Genomic DNA, 13,521 nt, shown 5'->3' with positions numbered 1-13,521 from the left:
CGGTTATAAATAGATAATAAAGAACTAAACCTACTCGATCGGCTATAGATATCAACAATATATAGTTTTATATCGATATATACTTAAATCAAGTGATTGGGATAGATCGGTCGCCATGCCGAGACAGTATAAATCACTTCGATTGAAATATATACTAATAACAGAACTATATATGTTTATAGCATAGTCGATCAGATAGATCTAGCATGTATCGGCTAGCACTCCGATACAACTCTATGTTAAGATATTAAAACAAGCAGAATATACCAAACAGAAGCTTAATATACTTAAATGCAATAATATCCTAACCTAAAGGGCAGATTTAACATGTCAATGAAGCATGTAAAGCAAATATAGTTAAATCAGATAAGATCGGCTGAAACTCCGATACTACCCTAATCGGCAACCAGAAGGCAGGCTAGAGATTGATATTCTAAGCACGACTTAATAGATCAAACTTAACTGATGCAGCATTAAGTATGAAAAGAAGAACAATATCTAGACAATCAAGCCGCTGGAAGTTTCATAGAGTGGTGGATATCTTATATAATCTAAATCAATGTCAAAACCTAACCTAATCGGATGCCCTCTATTAATAGATGTTAGCCGATTGTAAGTTAGATAGTGATATCGCAAGAGATTATGTAAGATATATGATAAGTCGACGAATTACATAAACAAGATTAGAGTATCATGAAGATGGAAGCACTAATCCCGAGAACGCAAGCCGTCATAACAAGTTTTACCTCTTGTTGAAGATCAAAACCGATGCTGCTCAACCCGAAAGCAAGAACTCGTCGGAATAAAAACTAAAGGAAAAGGGTGGCAATGCGCCGAAATTGTATTGAACGTGTGTGTTAAAAATTACATAGGGCTCGGGGTCTATTTATACCTGAGAATTGCCAGATATGTCCATACCGGACATGACTATTATTTGTAACAAACTCTAAGATACCATAAGTCTTTGCGGCAGACTTTTGCCCATATTTATCTCTAAGGAATTTACATAAAATAGCCTAATTAATAGATACAATTGCCTTCCTAGGATTTTATCCTTGTATGGCAATCATCTTGAAGTGTGTCAACTCAAACCCGATATCGGATACAAGTCATATTGTCAGAATCAGCTGTATCACTTAACCCAGTCTGACTCGGACTTAGCCGATCCTATTCATAGCCGATCCGAACCTCGGCCAATTCTTACTTTGTCTCCGCGATAATCCTCATCTTCGATTCCGCTTCAATCCAACCTTCTTTCTGATGCAGATATTACCAAATTTGGTCGTTAACACATGCCCCCCAAGTCCGGAATATTTGGTAATGTTTCGAATTTGCTTAACATTGACTCCGAGCAAGTTTCGCACTTTACCGTTTTCTGACCATTATTCAAGCGCTTCAAATACTAACCGTTGCCCCCGAGAAATCTCACACCGTTACTCCCGTTTTCACCGCTTAAGCGAAACTCTACCTTCTCTCTCTCCTGCGATTCCTCCGACGCAAAAAGCGATGTCGTCCTCCGCCAGCCCGTCTACTGCGCCATCAGCTGAGTATGCCGAGGTAAGTCCCCATCGGCTAGAACCCCTTTCTCAATAGCAGATCGATTTTCCTCGTCTCATATTGCTCTCTTCTTCTCGGTTGCTTTGGATTTGTAGCACCTTTCCAACCTAGTTGCGATTCCCAGCCTGTTGCATGAAAACCACTATTTTCTGGGTCCAATCGGCAATCTTGACCCCACTGATTATCATTGTTGAAACCAACAGGATCCCCTTTAGGCTAGCCAACCCTAACCTGAGCCACTGGAAAAATACTTTCAAGTCTTGGCCATCTCTTGAGAAAACCACCCCTGAGAAAAGTTGGATCACATGGTACCAGCGCGTATCAGCTAGTAAGAAAGCTCACTGGGATGAGATTGGAATCGGCCAAGCACTTGACCTAACCATAGCCAACTCAGCTAAGGACGAGCCCTTAATGGCAGCCGCCTCTTATTTTTGGTCCAACACCATTAACGCCTTCTTGTTCAACCAAGGGCCGATGACTCCAACTTTGATCGACATTACCATGATCACCGGTTTAGATGTAACCTCATCGGCTAATCCCATGAGAATGAACACCAAAAATCAGTTTGATTTCAGAACCAAAAGCATAGGTGGCTGGTCTGGCTATGTGGCAGCATATATGGGTCAAGGATCTGTTACTCCTCGAGAGCATGTAGCCTTCTTGCTAATGTGGCTCGAAAAATTCCTCTTTTGTGGATCCAGTTGTGGTCCTACAACCAACTGACAATTTGTAGCCAAAGCCTTAGAATCAAAGAAAGAATTTCCCTTAGGCAAGATCCTCCTCGGCTACTTATACCAAACATTGAACAACGCATCGGCCAAGATAGCCGTTGGCTCAGTAGTTGATGCAGGTGGACCATGGTGGTTGCTGCAAACCTGGTTAAACCTGATGGTTAGGAAAGATGTCAATCAGCCGTCTGTGACAGAAGCTGAGTTCCCATTGCCAGAGCCGATTGTAGGAGACGATGGAGAAGAACGCACTCATCGCAAATGCACATCATACGGAGAATATGCATCCACACCAACTGATGCTGGAGCGAAGCTATCGGCTGAGCTGCTCAAGGACTGGTTCTGCAGCTTCTATGAAGGTTTTAAGAAAGATGCACAGGTTTGGTTTCCTTATGAAGACTCAGCAGATCTTGAACTTCCATCAGACTTTAGATTTGAAGACATTAATCATGAAAAATTCCAAAAATCCAAAGAAGTTCTCACAGCTGCAATCAGCCCATGCATCCTTCCTGTCGGCATTCACCAAGGGAGAAACATCCAAGTCTCTTATGAGTTTTATCACCCAATGAGCTCGGCTGGACAACTTGGATTAGGCCAACTCCCAATCGGCTTATTCTTTGCCGACAAGATTCAATGCTGAGGAGAAATCACATCCACTCTAATGATGGATCGGCTACTTAACCTACCAGGACCCCCTCTGGGCAGCATTGATAATATTGAGTTGGCAGGATTTAGAAGCAAAAACTTCGATAGATGGTGGGGTGAATGGAAGCTGCACTTGTTTCATCAATCGGCTTCGATGTATATGACAGATCTATTCCCTGATGTCATACTTTAGGTAAACCTCACCATTGTTAAATTGAATAATTGTTAGCCGATTCATTACTTGACTAATTTCTTGTTCTTGTTCTGCAGACAATCGACTCTTCCCCTCCACACCAAAGTAACAGTGGCAGGCACATTGAATATGCCCCAGGTCTAATTCTGAATGGAGGTGGACTATCTCTCCCGTTATCGGCTACGATGCCACTAAGACTTCAACTCTCCTTCACGGCTTAATTAGGGAACCAGCCGATGCAGGCAAGAAAAGGAAAACCAGATCATCAGCCGTGAGTACTTTGGCCTCATCTCCAAAGAAAAAGGCCAAATCCAAGAAAACTAAGCCGACTGATAAGCCAACCGATGATCTGCCTGCTTTGGATCCATCCATTAAACAAGCTCTAGATGAAGAGGAGATTGGCGAAGATGTTGACCAGGCTGCAGCCGAAGTGAGTGACGCAGAAAGAACACCATCGGCTTCACCCAAGCAAACACCTCCAACTCCCTCTGCCCCCGTTCATTTCACAAGAGTAAATATCTCTCTTCGGCTTCTTTTGTAATTACTTCCCTCTTCAGCTAATTACTCATAGATTTTGTGGTTGCAGAAGAAGAAAACTGCTGTGAAGAAGAAACCAGCAGCGACAGTTATCAAGTCGGCTCCACCAGTAAGATATCTTTAATTCTTTTACTTAATCAATCTCAACCGACTCTATATAACACTTGTCTATTCTACAGCCTCCTCCTCCTCTTTCCCCTCCTGTACAACAATCGTCAAGTAACTAGACTCCGTCGGCTGTGGGGAGTCATCACATCGAGGAGGAAGAACAACCAGCTGCTCCTACTATCCCAGTAAGTTTCCTTTTGATTCAAGAACTTAGATCGGCTATATTGACTTAGCTCTCAAACTTCTTGAAACTATACCTGCAGGTTCTAGCCGATCTCTTCTCTTTTGACATCAAAGATTACCTTGATGAGGCAGAAGAAGATACTTCAAGCAAAGCTCTAGCTCCTCTATCTGACGATGTGAAAAGAACACTTGAAGATATCTCTCATCGGCTAGAAGCCTCTTCTTTAGTTGACTGTGGATCAATTAGGACACGACTGCATGAAGTTCAAGCTCTGATTCCCAAAGAATTGGCCGATGTCCTAACTCCAGCCGCTTATCACGAGAAACATCAGTTCAAGCTAGAAAAAGCCAAGCTAAGACTAGCCGAACGCTGTGAGCACAAGGAGATTGAAGCCACAATCCAGGTCAATCGACAGCTTGTGCATGAAGAAAAAATCAAACTCGATCAGCTATCTGAGGGTCCGATTAAGTCCAATATTAATCGGCTCGAAGCTCGCAAGATTGATCTCTTGGCACAACTTGAAGAATGGAATGCTGAACTAGATATGGAGCACAAAAAGCTAGCCGATCTCCCAAAATCTGTCGAAGAACAGAAGGCAAGGCTCAAGTCGGCTATCAAGAATGTTGCTGACCTAACCAAGTCCCTAAAGGTCACTTCTGGAACTGATGCTCAAGATGCTCAAGATGCCCAAGCCATTGAAGAAGTCGAACAAATTAGGCAAAGGGCTATTTCGGCTATCCAGTAGTACTTATCTCAATAACTCTTGTGTAATAGGACTTAGATACCTTAATACCCCGCTGTTTTAACAATCCTTTGTGCCGATTAATACAACTTCTAACTTCGCCCGAAATTTTATTTTTTTTTACATATGTGCCCCCCTAATTTTACAATGCCAAAAACATTGATGAAATTATAAAAAACAACTAAGGGCGATATAATAATATCGGCCATTGTATATCGGCAATTCACAACCGATTACAAATAGAAGAAAAACGACTAAGGGCGATATAACCATATCGGCCATTGCATATCGGCAAATCACAACCGATTACAATTGGAAGAAAAACGACTAAGGGCGATATAACCATATCGGCCATCTCTAGACGATGAAAATACATCGGCTATCATGTATCAGCAACATCAACCGATCATGCATTAACCCAAACACTTGGGTAATATTTCTTCAAATACTTGCCATTTAGTGCTCTACCATAAACTTCTCCGTCGAGTCCTTGCAACATATAAGCTCCTTTAGACACAACTCTATAAATTTGAAACGGTCCTTCCCAATTCGGCGACCACTTGCCGAATTTGCTATCTCGAGTTTCAATTGGCAAAATCAACTTCCATACAAGTTCCCCCTCTGAAAAATCTTTGGGTACCACTTTCTTATTGTAATGCCGAGCAACACGCTCCTTATCCTTGGTAACTTTTGTAAAGGCTCGCAATCGTGACTGAACCAAATCCTCCCTCTCATCGGCCATAAGGTTGTAATACTCATCGGCTGTTAAATCATTTTGTAATTCCGTTCTTCTAGAGCCGATTCTAACCTCCCACGGCAAAACAGCCTCATGTCCATAAACAAGCTTATAGGGAGGGACTTGAATTGATCCATAACATGCCATCAGATACGACCACAATGCTTCGGCCAACCGAGTATGCCATTGTTGAGGATAATCAGAAATCTTCCGCTTAATCAATTTGATCAAGCTCTTATTAGATACCTCGGCCTGTCCATTAGCTTGTGCATAATATGGTGAAGAATTCAACAATTTAAACCCATGCTATCGGCAAACTGAACAAACTCATCGGATATGAAAATCGAGCCTTGATCGGTTGTAATAATTTGAGGAATACCAAACCGGTAGATTATATACTCTTGAACAAATTGAATTGCATCCCAGAATCAACTTTCTTCAAAGGAATCACCTCTACCCACTTGGTAAAATAATCAGTTGCCACTAATATAAACTTATGTCCTTTACTCGATAGTGGATTTATCATACCGATCATATCAATTCCCCAACCTCTAAATGACCATGGCTTAATGATAGGATTCATAGCCAGCGCCGGTGCTCACTGAATTGCTCCAAACCTCTGACAATCTTGACACCCTTTGTAATATCTGAAACAATCTTCCAACATTGTCGGCCAAAAATACCCTGCACGCCGAAGTAACCACTTCATCTTATGAGCCGACTGATGAGTACCACAAATTCCTTCATGAACTCCACCGATTGCAACTTTAGCCTGATCGGCACTTAAACACTTAAGCAACACCCCATCAATCGTCCGATAGTAAAGCTCATCGTCCAATAAAGTATACTTCAATGCCTTATATCTCAATTTCCTAGAAGCCGATTGAGATGGATTCTGTAAATACTGGTGCACATCATACCTCCAATCATCAGCTGTCATAGCTGCAATTTCAACCTTAACATCTTTGATCATCGGCTTATACCCCGATGCCCCCTGGGCCAAATCATTAGCTTCAATATTTTGTTCTCGAGATACATGCTTCAAAGTAACCAGCTGAAACTCCTTCATCAATTCTTGGCACTTCTCATTATAAACTATTAACGTATCATTCTTGCATTCATATTCTCCTGCCAGTTGACTGATTACCAGCAAAGAATACCCCATGATTTCAATAGCATCGGCTTCAACTTCCTTGAGTAATTGCAACCCTTTGAGCACTGCCTCATACTCAGCTTGATTATTAGTCGCATAAGGTTTAATAGTATAAGCAAACTCAAAACATGCCCCCCTAGGAGAAATTATAACTAGGCCGATACCACAACCATGAGTATATACCGATCCATCAAAGAATAAAGTCCATGGCACAATTTCAACCGAGCCGATTGAATCATCACGATGTTCCACAATAAAATCGGCTATAGCTTGTCCCTTAATCGCCTTCGGCAACTCATACCGAAGATCAAACTCAGTTAAAGAGAATATCCATTTTCCAACCCTTCCTTTCAAAATTGGAGCTGATAACATGTATTTGACAACATCAGCCTTGCATATGACAGTACACTCGTTGGATAGTAAATAATGCCTCAACCTTGTACACGAAAAATACAGACACAAGCATAACTTCTCCACAGGGGAGTATCTAGTTTCAGCATCCAAGAGCCGACGACTGACATAAAATACAACGCGCTCTTTTCCATCCAACTCCTGAATCAACACTGAGCCGATTGACTTCTCACCGGCCGATAGATACAATCTAAAAGGTATCCCTTTCTGTGGAGGAATCAAAACAGGAGGAGAGCTAAGATATTCCTTAATATTATCCAAAGCCTTCTATTGCTCTGCCCCCCAAGTAAACTGCTGATCGGCTTTTAATCTCAACAATGGTGTAAAAGGCTCTAACCTTCCAGACAGATTAGAAATAAATCTTCTAACAAAATTTACCTTCCAGACATATTAGAAATAAATCTTCTAACAAAATTTATCTTGCCGATCATCTCTTGTAGTTCTGTCTTGTTCTCCGGAGGCTGAATCTTCTTGATCGCATTAACACTCCTTTGAGTCACCTCAATCCCCCTCTCATGAACAAGAAATCCCAAAAACTGGCCAGCCGATACACCAAAAGCACATTTTGTCGGATTCATTTTCAAGCCATATTTTCTGGTTCTCTCGAAAACCTTCATCAAATCGGCTATGTGGTCCTCTATTTCTTTAGACTTAACGACCACATTATCAATGTAGACTTCAACCAACCAGCCGATTAGATCATGATATATGTAATTCATGGCTCTCTGATATGTAGCTCCAGCACTCTTCAAGCCGAAAGTCATCACAACCCATTCAAATAAGCCGATTACACCAGGACACCTAAAAGCTATCTTATGGATATCTTCTTCAGCCATAAGGATTTGATTATATCCTGCGTTTCCATCCATAAAACTCAAAATTTTGTTCCCTGACACAGCATCAACCAGCTGATCGGCTACTGGCATTGGGTATTCATCCTTCGGGGTAGCTTTATTCAGGTCTCGGAAATCAATGCACACCCTGACCATGCCATTCTTCTTAATAACAGGAACTATACTAGAAACCCATTCAGCATATCGGCAAGGACGAATAAAACCAGCATCATATAATCGTTTAATTTCAGCCTTGACAGGTTCAAGCATATCGACTTTGCATCTTCTCGGAGGTTGCTAGTGTGGCCTAACCCCTGGTTTGATAGGTAGCCGATGTTCTACAATCGATCGGCTGAGTCCAGGCATCTCATAATACTCCCAAGCGAAGCAATCTCTGAATTCTTTCAACAGCTCTATCAACTTGGCTCTAAATTCTGCAGATAAATTCTTACTAATAATTGTCGGCCTTGGTCGATCACCTGGACCTATATCAATTTTTCCAAATCATCGACCGACAAAAAACCCTGTCCTTGTTTGTCATCGAGATCATCTATCGTGTCCTTGTTGTAGACATCTGAACCCTCCACAACGCCCTCAAAATAACAGCTTGGGTTCTCCATCTTCAATTGGCTGTATATCAGAATCGAACACTTTTAGAAAATCTCCATCCCAAACTTTTCCAAATAAACAATCGAGACCATCCATCTCCCAAAGAGCTAAATCGGCACTTGCAACATTGACTGACCTATCGGCTGGCACAATCTCAACCTTGTCGCCTTGCCACTGAATCAAGCATTGAAGCATGGTTGAAGGAATGCAACAATTAGCATGAATCCAATCCCTTCCAAGCAACAAGCTAAAAGAAACCTTCCCATTGATGACAAAGAATGTTGTAGGGATAGTTTTGTTGCCGATTGTCAGCTCCATATTCAAAACTCCTTTGGTTTCTGATGGATTGCCGCCAAAGTCTTTAAGCACCATGTTTGTTTTGATGAGATCTTCAGCGTTTCTGCCCAACTTTCTGAATGTAACGTAAGGCATCAAGTTCACTTCAGCCCCACCATCAACCATCATCTTGGACATCGGCTTCCCATTGACATAACCATTTATATACAATGGCTTAAGATGCCGATTCTCTGTCCCCTCTGGCTTCTCAAAAACCGCCTGCTCCGGCAACAAAATCAATTTAGCCGATTCTTCTTCAACTTCATCAACATCGGCTTGCTTGCTCCCAAACTCAGCAGGCAACGTGAAAACCATGTTGACCGAAGCAGTTACGACACTTTTTCATTTAGCTAACCTTTTTGCCTCATTAGCTGCGGCTTCATCGGCTACAGGAACCTGATTCTTAACACGCCACTCCTGCCTTGGCATTGTTTTCTTCAGCCGATGGTTAATTTCCTGTTCGACCTCCTGAAAGCACTCCCTGTTCCTCAATCTTTGAACCCTTCTATTCTGATTCTTCGTGAAAATACCAGAAGGACACCACTGATTTTTCCTGATTTCATTCTCCTCTAGGCCATGATCTTGATTCACTGGACCCAATCTTTGATGAACAGGAACTCTTGTCTGTCTTAGCCGATTGCCCCTACCATATGATCGGCTTGAATTCTCGGCAATATTACTGCACCCAGGACAATCTTCAATAGATGACAGCCTCATACCTTCATTCCAACAAAATCTAAAGAACTCACAACCCCAATGAGGATCAAAACCATCATCGTCTTCTTCAAGATGCTTCTCCTGCTGCTTGTCATACTTCTTCTGATATTTGTTGATAATCTTAGCCGAATTCACCTGAAAACCCCTTGCACGGCCCCTATCAGCTGTTCGGCCAGCTGTATGCACCATATTAACAGGAAAAGGATTGCCATCAACCTTCATCGGCCTCTTAGAGTCGTCAAACTTAATTTTGCCTCCTTCAATAGCCGCTTGGATCTGCTGCCTGAAGACCTTGCAATCATTAGTCGTATGAGATCCAGAATTATGCCACCTGCAATATCTTTTCTTGCCCAATTCTTCAGCCGATGAAATTGTGTGACCGGCAGGAAGTTGAATCTGCTTCTCTCGGAGTAGCAAGTCAAAAATCTTATCAGCCTTGGTTATATCAAAGTCATACCTTTCCTCTTTACCTGAGCTCTTTACCCATTGGCATGGTATAACATTCTTACTCCTTACCCACTCGGCTACAGCTATCTCAGAATCATCATCCTCATCATCCGATCCATATATATAAGGGCAAACATGATTAACCTTCCTAGAATTTTTCCTAGCCTCTGCATACCTTTGTTCATGCAAGGCTACCTTCTATGTAAGGTGTGACAAGCTTTCAAAGTATTCAGATGAAAACTTCTCCCTAATTGGAGCAATCATACCCTGAAAAGCCAAATCGGCTAACTGGGCATCACTCAAACTCAAGCTGTAACACTTATTTCTCATCTCCCTAAATCTCTGAATATACTCATGCACTGGCTCATCATGCTTCTGCTGATCAATGTTAGATCAGACAATTTCATCTCATGAATTCCACTATAGAAATAGCTATGAAACTACTTTTCTAAATCAGCCCAACTGTTAATTGATCCATACGGTAAAGAAGAAAACCAAGTAAAGGCTGACCCAGCTAAAGACAACCGGAATAACCTAACTCTCAAGGCATCCACAGCCAATGCTTCACCACATTGAGCTAAAAATCGGCTAATGTGCTCATAAGTTGACGTACTATCTTGCCCTGAGAACTTTGAAAAATCTGGAACTTTGAACCGGTTAGGCAAAGGAACTCTCTCAAACCATTCAGGATATGGCTGTCGATATAGATTTCTAGCAGCTTTCGGCCTAAGCCCGAACTGCTCCTTCATGACATCTGCAATCAAATCGGCCCATGGCCGCTGTTGAGGTGTCCCTTGAGGTTGTTGTGGCATCGGCTCGAATTGGTTGTATTGAGGAACAAATTGGGGTTGAGCCGATCCTGCTTGTTGGTACTGAACATGAGGTGATGGTGGCTGATATTGATAATTCAAATTGCCCCCTTGGTAATTTTGAAGATCCGGCTGAATATTATGCACCAAATGTTCATTAATAACTTGCAGAATCACTGCGCCATCTGGTTGTACGTGATGGACTAAATGCTCTGGGACAACCTGATTTGTAGCATGCTGCACAGGCTGCCCACTAGGTGTTGCAAACCCAGCCAATGCATTCATTGAACCTTGCTGTTGAATCGGCTGGACAACCTGTTGCCTTAATGACGTTTGCTGAACCGGTTGTACAACTCATTGAACTGGGGGTGTTTGCTGCACTGGTTGCACAACTTGTTGGATTGGGGGGTGTTTGCTGGATGGGTTGCACAACCTGCTGCCTTGGTGGTGTTTGCTGAATCGGCTGCTGCTGGGTTGGATCAACAGTGTTTTGAGGAGGCAAAAACATAGATGCAACCTGGTCTTGTGTTAGCCGATCCACATTCTGTCCAGCGTGTTGTGGCTGTTCTGTTATCAGCAATCGGGGATTGACCAATTGGCCGGGAGCTGAAGGTGGTAGAGTAGGTGCGGGAGCCGATGCTGGTGCCATCGGCTGAGCCGATGGTGCAATAGAAGGAGCTGCTTGAACAGGTGGATGAGTATTGGTGATCAAAGGCCGATAATTTGGAAATACTTCTCCTTGCAAATAAACTGGGCCTGTAGCTTGGTATTCAGCTATTGTATCATCGACCATCGACCTCATCATATTTGACAATGTATTGACTAACACACCAGACTGATTGATCAAAGCATTGTGCACAGCATAGTCAACCCGATCTTGGAAGTTATTGAAAAACTCATGTGATGCATTGCCATCCTAATTAAAATTTCCTCCCTGCAACCCCTGAGCACCATCACCTTGAACTCCATGCACCCCATCACCATGAACCCCATGGACTCCTTGAGAATTGTCACCTTGACTTCCTAGAGAACCGTTTGTAGCACCTTTGTTACTCGGTTGAGCCGAGCCGTCTGGAGCTTGTTTCCCGTCTTCACCTTTAGAAGAACTGGTCCCGGGATCGTCGGCAACTACCATTACTTTATACTTCTGAACAAGTGTTCCCTTGCGAGTCTGCATGAATGAGTTCAAGAACTGATCCCGTGCCTGCTGCATCATCGCGTCGAAATCTTTCTTTCGATCAGGTGTGAATTTTTCTGGATCGATGGGCATGACGTTTCCTTCAATGACGTCGGTCAATCCTAACTTCTGGATCTTTTCCTTAATAGTGCCTGGACTAGCTGAGGATGGCGACAGTGGTGGTTTCTCAGCCATGAGGAAGAATTGCTTGCTGACTTCTTATCGGTCCCACTGGGCGTGCTAAAAGCGTGTTGACGTCAAACACAAGGCCTGGGAAATCTGCTTAACTCCAGTGCAGGTCCAAAGCTCGCCTTCGGGTGTGTTAGCGTGCCAGTTGATTTGATCCTGCAATCAACAAGAAATAGAAACAAAGAAACCGCGGTTAAACTTATAAATGATAGCCGATCGGCTAAGTGCCGATGACATATCATTTATTTTTGAGCCGATGTCATATGTAAATCGATCGGCGGTTATAAATAGATAATAAAGAACTAAACCTACTCGATCGGCTGTAGATATCGACAATATATAGTTTTATATCGATATATACTTAAATCAAGTGATTGGGATAGATCAGTCGCCATGCCGAGACAATATAAATCACTTCGATTGAAATATATACTAATAACAGAACTATATATGTTTATAGCATAGCCGATTAGATAGATCTAGCATGTATCTACTAGTACTCCAATACAACTCTATGTTAAAATATTAAAACAAGCAGAATATACCAAACAGAAGCTTAATATACTTAAATGCAAAAATATCCTGACATAAAGGGCAGATTTAACATGTCAATGAAGCATATAAAGCAAATATAGCTAAATCAGATAAGATCGACTGAAACTCCGATACTACCCTAGTCGGCAACCAGAAGGCAGGCTAGAGATTGATATTCTAAGCTCGACTTAATAGATCAAACTTAACTGATGCAGCATTAAGTATGAAAAGAAGAACAATATCTAGACAATCAAACCGCTGAATGTTTCATAGAGTGGTGGATATCTTATATAATCTAAATCAATGTCAAAACCTAACCTAATCGGATGCCCTCTATTAATAGATGTTAGCCGATTGTAAGTTAGATAGTGATATCGCCAAAGATTATGTAAGATATATGATAAGTCGACGAATTACATAAACAAGATTAGAGTATCATGAAGATGGAAGCACTAATCCCGATAACGCAAGCCGTCATAACAAGTTTTACCTCTTGTTGAAGATCGAAACCGATGCAGCTCAATCCGAAAGCAAGAACTCGTCGAAATAAAAACTAAAGGAAAAGGGTGGTGATGCGCCGAAATTGTATTGAACGTGTGTTAAAAATTATATAGGGCTCGGGGTCTATTTATACCCGAGAATTGCAAGATATGTCCATACCAGACACGACTATTATCTCTAACAAACTCTAAGATACCATAAGTCTTTGCGGCAGACTTTTGCCCATATTTATCTCTAAGGAATTTACATAAAATATCCTAATTAATAGATACAATTGCCTTCCCAGGACTTTGTCCATGTATGGCAATCATCTTGAAGTGCGTCAACTCAAACCCGATATCGGATACAAGTCGTATTGTCAGAATCAGTTGTATC

The sequence above is a fragment of the Oryza glaberrima genome, chromosome 5 (genome assembly GCF_000147395.1).
Source record: "Oryza glaberrima chromosome 5, OglaRS2, whole genome shotgun sequence".
NCBI lineage: Eukaryota > Viridiplantae > Streptophyta > Magnoliopsida > Poales > Poaceae > Oryza > Oryza glaberrima.
This window is presented reverse-complemented; position numbering follows the sequence as displayed.